Source organism: Fukomys damarensis, unplaced genomic scaffold (genome assembly GCF_012274545.1).
Source record: "Fukomys damarensis isolate Sample0158 unplaced genomic scaffold, DMR_v1.0_HiC HiC_scaffold_3, whole genome shotgun sequence".
Taxonomy (NCBI): Eukaryota; Metazoa; Chordata; class Mammalia; order Rodentia; family Bathyergidae; genus Fukomys; species Fukomys damarensis.
The window spans coordinates 25,809,587-25,817,967 of NW_022900915.1; positions in this window are offsets into that span (position 1 = coordinate 25,809,587).

Below are 8,381 nucleotides of genomic sequence, written 5' to 3' on the forward strand. Positions count from 1 at the left end.
TTCTTTTCAACACTTGAAATAATAAAAAAAATAATAATTGAATAGAGCTATTACAGTAGGGGTACTGTGACTAGTCTATGAGTTACATTTACATATCATAGCTTTAGAGTAACAAATCATCCCAGAATGTTGCTAAAAAGTAACAAACATGTATTTACATTTTACTTCTGTGGCCTCCACTTTTTTCTTATTAGTCTTTATTTCTGTATGTCTATGTGTGCATATGTGTGTGTATTCTCTTATTCCTCAATCCCAAAATATATATTCTTTTTCAATTTTTTCCAACATAAATATTCTTAATGAGGCTTTTCTGGCATCTATAGTGCTGCCCATATGATAGGGACTTGGGTGAATTCTATTATTGATCATAATATTAGCACAGATAAGGACAATATGTTTTTCTATATTCTAAATAGCTACATTATTAGAGAACAGAGAGTACCCATTTTCTCATGGCGTGTGAACAGAGTTAAAACTGGAATTTCAATAAGAACTAGTTATTGGATTTCCTTTATTTTCTATATTGGATCTCATATGTTGTTTGGCCATAGTTTCTAAGAAAAAGTAAATAAAAAGAGAAAATCAAAGTTTCTAATATTCTGGCATTCTAGTATTCTACTAGAAAGGTTCTTAGCCTAATATTTCTAATTTCAAAATCACTGATTTTAAGGCCTTTGGGTTCTTCTCCGCTGATAACACTAAGGCATGCCTACTATATATATTTAATAAAATCCAGTGAATCTGACAGGAAGTAACAGGACAGAGAATGCTCATATATTAGATCCATGGTTCACACTCAGGAGACAACCTCTCTATAAATATCTTTCACACTTCCTCAAAAAAAGAATAGATGAGGATTATTTCTTCCTATTAAAACATTGAAATACTTTTAATAGTGGTTTATTTGGCTACATGGTACTCATCTGTAAGGGCACTTTTGTCCCCAGTTATAGATGACACAGGGCCAGTATCTTATGCTCTCGCTATACCATGTACCTAAATTAGGTGTACAATAAATGCTTGTGAAATGAATGGATTCCCCACTCTATTTCCATTACAGACGTGCGTTTGAATACTTGCCTTTCCTCATCTGGAACACTCCCATTGTATTCCTCACCTAGCTAATTCCTCCCGTCCACTTTTCAGCACAAGACTCAAATGTTATTCTTCACAGGAAGCAGCAGTGTAAATCCTAGGCATCACATGTTATTGTTCTCTCGTAGAACTCTTGTTGCATAGAAGAGTCACAACTTGTAAAGAGGCGTCCATCTCCTAATGGATTTCCTTATTAATATACCTCTTACATCACAGTGCCAGCTACAGAGGAGCTGGAACACGATCTATGTGGATGAGTGCTCCAAGACTTTGTCCAGCACAGAACTCACTGTAGATCTGAAGATATATTTTCTGTATGAATCAAATTACTAAAATGATTTAGAAAGATAAATGAGAAATCTTTTGATTTAAGACATAATATGTTTTTAGAGCAGACCTGACATTTCTTCTTGAAGGAAAACCATTATCTACAAAAGGGGAAAAACACTCATTGTGTGCATAGATAATGCATCCTTAGAAATGAAAAATCAAGGTAAAAAATATGAGAGTGTTTGAATATATAATTGAAGGAGGTTTTGAAAACCTTTCATAAACTTTCTTTACAGGGAACCAGCCATCTTCCTTAAAATTGACAATATGATTTATATAACAAATCGAGTTTACCTTTTAGTTGTTGTGTCAAGGAACATCAGTGATTTTTATAAAGGATCTTCTCTGTTTCTATTATCCTGAACTGGGTTGGTTACAAAAACTAAAACACTGAAATCTGGCTGTTCCATTTTCTTCTTAGTTACATGTGAGGGTATGCTTCATGTGGAGCAAACAAATAAGGGGCAAAAAGTTCCCTGAGAGAGAGAAAGTGTGAAGATCCCAGGACTGACGGAACTTTGGAAAAGCAGTTAAAATGAGCAATTGCTAGGGGAAAGGTAATAAGGGAAAAGAAGAAAAAAATGACAAAATGAAAAAATAGAAATAAAGTTTGTGTTAATAGAGAAGGGAGGAGGGATGAGGGAGGGCTGGGTCAAGGAGAAAAAATGAGAACCAAGACCTGTCATGTAAAGGTACAAGATCCCAATGAGGAATGTAACTGTACTGTATACCTAAAATGTACAATAAACTCAATGAGAGAAAAAAATGAGCTATTGGGTAAGCTAGGTACCTTAGACATGAAACTGTAGCAGGACTACTTGCCTTCTCCAAGACCATTCTTTTCTCTTTGGTAACTGAAACGTTATCCTTTACCAGATACATTTCAGTGTAGAAAAAAAGAGCATATTTCCTAGTATTCATTGCAACTAAATATATTGTCCTCAAGGGTCTGACCACTGATACATAAGTAAAAATTTACAGCGTCTTTTCTAATATAAAGGTGGGGAAATTTCAGATGGGAAGAACCCTTTTCCTTAACAGCATATGTCCTTCTTGGTGTCTCTATATCAAGCCAAGATGACCTCCTTATTAGACGATAGAAATATTCTGTGTGAGAGAAAAGTAATCTCCTAATGTCTGTATACAGCTAAATCCCAGCCAAATACAGTCATTATCAACAATCTTTTGTAATGCAGTGCAATGATAAACACTAGTTTGTTCAGAGTTCAAGCTACCATTTCTCAGAAAAAGAGAATTCAATCTTTGCATCATTCTAGAAAACTTAATTAGGGTAGCCTCATTAGACTGACTTACTGTCTATTCCAGATTCCAGACCTCTGCTTAGATGGGGGACTTTTTGACTGTGTGGACCAGTTGTAGAATCTAAGTTATATGAATCGTTGCCCTCAGAAAAGTGAACTGTTATTTGTGAACTTCCAATTTCCCGAATGAAAGTCACATTCTTCTTATAAAATCAGGAAGAGTAGCTGCAGAATAGAAAGTCCACTACTGTACCTTACTACAGTACTTCAAACAATTTATCACTTATTTTCAACTTTAAAATCGTTAAACTGGGCATATGTCCTTTACTGCCTTGCTTTAGCCTTTCCCTTCCTTGAAATTCCTTTTCTGACAGATGTCAAGGAACTTTCCTCTTGATTGATTTTCTACATGCTTTGTCTCTCATCCATCTAGTCCCCATTTTCGCCTTTTACTCTAACTCCAAAATGTCAAGTTTATTTCCTGAAAGCAAACACATCTATTTTTATGTGTTTAATAATATGACCAAGATTTTTATTGCATTAGACCAGAAACTTCAATTGATACTAAAAGTTGATCATATGTGCAAACTCGAATCCATTTATATGTTTTGTCCTTATGAAATTATCACTGTCATTATAGCCCTCTTTAATAGGAACTATTAATTCAGATTATAAAATATTAGGTAACCTCCTTAATCTCTTCTTTCATATAAACATTATTTTCCCTGGGACTATAGCTCTTATTTCATTTCCACCATTCAAATTTAAGAATGACCAACCTTATGATATGAAGGTGATTTAATGGCTGCAGAAAAGTATTCATATTTTTTGAAGTAAGATCAGATCAGTCATACTTCTCTGAATTAGGTACTCACATGGTACCTCACTAAGTAGTTGGACAATAGACCCCTTTTTTGCCTTTTAAATTTCTAATTTCCTGAGCAAACAGATACTTACTTGGCAGGCCTCTCCTTACTTGATATTATAAAGCATTTTACCTGATGACCATGAACCTCATGAAATTCTGTTTCTGCAACACCAATTCCTTAAAGGAATTTTTTCCTTGGAAATGTGATTCTTTCCACAGAAACGATATGGAATTGAACTCCTCTCTTTGGACAATATGCATCTTTTTTAATTAAAATGCTCTAATAGTGATTGTAGATCAATATCTCCTTGTTTTGGTCCCAGCATCGTCTATTAACATATTCAATAAACATTTGACAGAAAGAGGGGGCCGGTTTGGATTTCTGTTTCCACCAAGCAAATGTCAGGACAGGTGAACACAAAACCAAAAGTCATACGCAATTTAACAAAAGATGGGACTCATCATATTCTATCCTGAACAATAAAGACCATTGGGAGGCCAGCTATTCTGGCAACAGTAGTATTACAACCGTAAAAGTCAGAAGATTTTCTTCTGAATAATGAAGGAAAGCAAATCAAGGCTCCAGTCTTGTCAAATACACTATGTTAATAGACTCAGAAGAAAATACAGGACCACCCATTTACAAAGTGAATGTGGATTTAAAAATCAATATTATTAGTTCAAGTAACGGATGAGTCAAATATAAGTTGTCTGTATCAAGAAACCTGAAAGGAAATGCAAGATTTTGATTAAAATCCTGATAAGTGGGGAGATTTCTGAAAATTAGAACTGGAAAAAGAAGATAAATAGTCATATCCAAAAAATTACATCGTTTCATCCAACTATAAGAGAAATAATGGGAACATAGAATGAAAATTCAAAAACATTGAACTGTTTTCCACTTTATTACAGTTGTCAGTGTTATAGGTTATATTTTTGTGTAAAACATTTACTGTCTTACTATAGATGTGGATTATACTTCCTAATTCTGTCAGTATCATTCTTGCCTGCATAACCTACAATGCACAGTCATTGCCTTAGTTCAGAGTGAATCATGTAGCTTATGTTGACCCATGACTTATGAACTCCCAAGGTAAACCTTAAACCACAAGTTTGGGTTTGCTGTTTTTCTTGCAGCTTTTCTAAAAGACAGTCTTCATCCCAGATAGAAGTTGTCTGTCACCCAGATGACATGGAGCCAAGTGAAAGTTTCCCACAGTAGCGTAAACTATGGATTCGGGGGGTATAATTTAGCATAAAATGAATGGTAGAAATTTATCAACAAATTGTTTAAGAAACATTTGGCTTGTGAGCAAGTATTTCAGCATAGGTAGATTTTCACATAGAAATTACCATTTGAGATGAGATGACTGATAGGAGGAAATGACTTACAAACACATACCTTGTTGTGTACCAGGTAATGAATAAAAGAATTTTCTAAAAATCAATAAAATTTACTCCAAAAATTGAATCCTTTTCCTCTGTTTAAAGATCAAGTGTTTGTAGATGGGGAGGGGAGCAGGGGGTGAAGGGAGGGCAGAGGTAAGGGGAAAAAATGAGAATCAAGACTTGTCATGTAGAGGTACAAGATCCCAACAATGAATGTAACTGTACTGTATCCCTAAAATGTACCAATAAACTCAATTAAAGCTGAAAAAAAAAAAAAGATTTTGAGCAGCAAGTCCAAATGAGGTTGATTTCTATTAATCGTTTTTCATCTCAATACAAAATTTATATAACGCTGCTATTTGGCTAAGATAAAAATTATCAATTCATTATCAGTAATTATTCACAAGGTAATCCTAAAATTTGTGAAATGTGATGAAAACTACCTTTTGAGTGGCTTACTAGAAATGAGCCACACATGCAATAACAAAAAAGTTTTTAATCAGATGGATATAACAGAAGATAATTATTTTGGAAAATTAGTAATTGTATGAATCAGTAGAACTACTCCAATGATCACAAAAAGATGATACTAAATTAAGCACTATGAAGCTTGTGTATTTTCCAGAAGTATTCTTACGTTCATGTTCTTTAAATTATAAAATTACTATAATCCATTGTAGTATTTCAGAGATTACAATGGGATATAGAATAAAAAACAAAAGTTCACAGAACTATCATCCTATCATCACCACAAGACTTTTCACTGTTGCTCAAACAATGTCAATACTGCTAATTTCTGTCTTCACCCTGAGTCAGGGTCAGGGAAACCTAAACAAATCAGTTTTGGAGGCAAAGCTATTCCTCACTTTTGGGAGAGGAAAAGTTTAACTGAGAGAGTCTGTTAAATCATGACTTTCTCAGGCCACATAAAATCCCTTTACAAACCAAAGCATATAGACATTTCTAGACAATTTTGGTATAGAATTCACAGCAGCATATAGGATGTGGATGCTTGTATCAAATCAATGAGTAACACACATCCAATTATTTTGAATTGTAGATTCACTAATCATTTACCAAAATAGTGTTCATGCATTTTAGTATACAGATGTGATTCATTTATAAGGATAGAACTAAAAGAGTAAAGATTGTATAGACAAAGAAGATAAGAAGGAAAGATATTGCAGGATGAAGTTAAAAATGACTTTCAAATCCTCTCTTCTGGAACTCTTCAACCATAGGTAACCACTTTATCTTTTGGGTTTCTGAGAGTTTTTTCTTTATTGTTTTAAGACTATACAGAATATTTATATAATATCCTATATTCTCTTATAACAAGCTTTTTTTGGAATACAGACACCATCTTTTATTATATTTCCAATTGATATTTTATTCTTAGAAAATGTTGAAGACATAATTGTCTCAATAAACTTATGAAAATACAGGATAATCTAGATAAACTTGATCTAAACTCTAAGAACAACTAAATTATGAAAAAGGAAATATAGGGCTGGGGATTTAGGTTAGGTGGCCTGCCTTGCAAGCGCAAGGACCTGAGTTCAGTCCCCGGTCCCCCCCCCAAAAAAAAGGGAATATTGCAACAACCACAAAAATATAAATGATCATCAGAGTTTATTGGGGACAACTATATACCTATGAATTTGAGAACATAGAAGAAATGTAGAAATTCCTAGACACATGTAACTTACCAAAAATGAATAATGAAGAAATAGAAAACTTGTATAGACCAAAAAATAGTAATTTTTTGAAAGAGTAATGAAAAATGTTTCATCAATCAAATGCTACTTGACATCAATGTTAAATGCTTAAAGAATTAATACCAATTCTCCTTAAGTTATTTTTAAAAAACACATAGGAGGAAGGAATTCTTCTATGAGAACCCACTCTATGAGGCTAGAAATATTCTAATGTAAAAATCAGCCAATAATACAAGAACAAAAAAAAAAAAGAAAGGAAAGGAAAGAAAGGAAAGGAAACTATAGAGCAATGCCCTGGATGAATATAAATGTATAAATTACCAACAAAATATTATTTAACCAAAATGTTATATCACATTGAAAAGATTATTCACCATGGTCAAATGGGACTCATCCCAGGAATATAAGGATTTTTCAAGATATACAAATCAACAAATGTAAAACAACAGATCAATAAGATGAAAGACAATAATTCTATGATAATCTCAATAGATGTGGGGAGAGCATTGATAAAATTCAACACTTCTTCATTATAAAATGCAGAAAAATTAGGAATTGAAGAAAGAGGCATCAACATAATAACAGCCATTTCCTTAAAAATAAGGTAGTATCTAACATTACTCCGAGTGGAAGAAAGTTGAAGGCTGGAAAAAGCGATAGCTATCCATTTTACTACTTTTATTCAACATAATAATAAAATAGCTTGAAAAATTACCAGAGAGAAAAAAAAATGGCGATCCAAATTGGATGAAATAACATCGAGCTATAACAGCTTACAGAAGATATGAATTTGCATATATAGAAATTCTCACACTCCATCAAAAAACTGTTAGAAATAATAAATGGATTCAGCAAATTTGCTGGGTGCAAAATCAGCATGGAAAAACTAGCAATGCTGGCGTATATGAACAGGGAATTATGTAAAATAGAGCTCAAAAAAACAATCCCATTTACCATATCTAAAAAATGCCTAGAAATAGCTGAAAGAGCTTTACAATTAAAATTAAATAACATCAATGAAAGATCTAGAAAAGAACACAAAATAATAAGAATCATTGTGTATTCGTGGATTGGAAGCATTAATATTGATAAAATATTTGAAGTACTCAAAATGATTTTAATGTTCAGTTCAATATCTATCAATACTTTTCACAAAATGAGGGGAAAAAACCTTACAACTTATATGAAACTACAAAAAAATCTGAATAGCCAAAGCTATTTGAACAAAAGAGAATAAAGAAGTGCCTAACTTCAAAGTCTGGTACAGAGCTGGTTAAAAAACAGCATAGTATCAGCATAGAAAGAGACACACTGACCAATGAAGCAAAACAGAAACTCTAAACAAATACACATATCCATAGGCTACTGATTTTGACAAATGTGCTAAGACAGAGCATTAGAGTAAAGAGAATCTTCACAACAAATAGGGCTAGGAAAATTGGATTTCCATACATAGCACAATAAAACGATCCCTACTTCTCACTGGTTCCTAAAAAAAATCTGAAAATAGGCTAAAGACTTGAATGTGATACTTGAAATACGAAAATCGTGGAGAAAAACTGGGAAAATATTTCATAACATTAAAATAGACATGGATTTTTAAAAAGTGAGACCTTAAATGAACAGGAAATGAAAACAAATCAAAAGAAATATGGGATTTTATCAAATTACAAAAAAAAAAAAACACCTGCACAGGCAAAAAATAATCAACATAGTGAA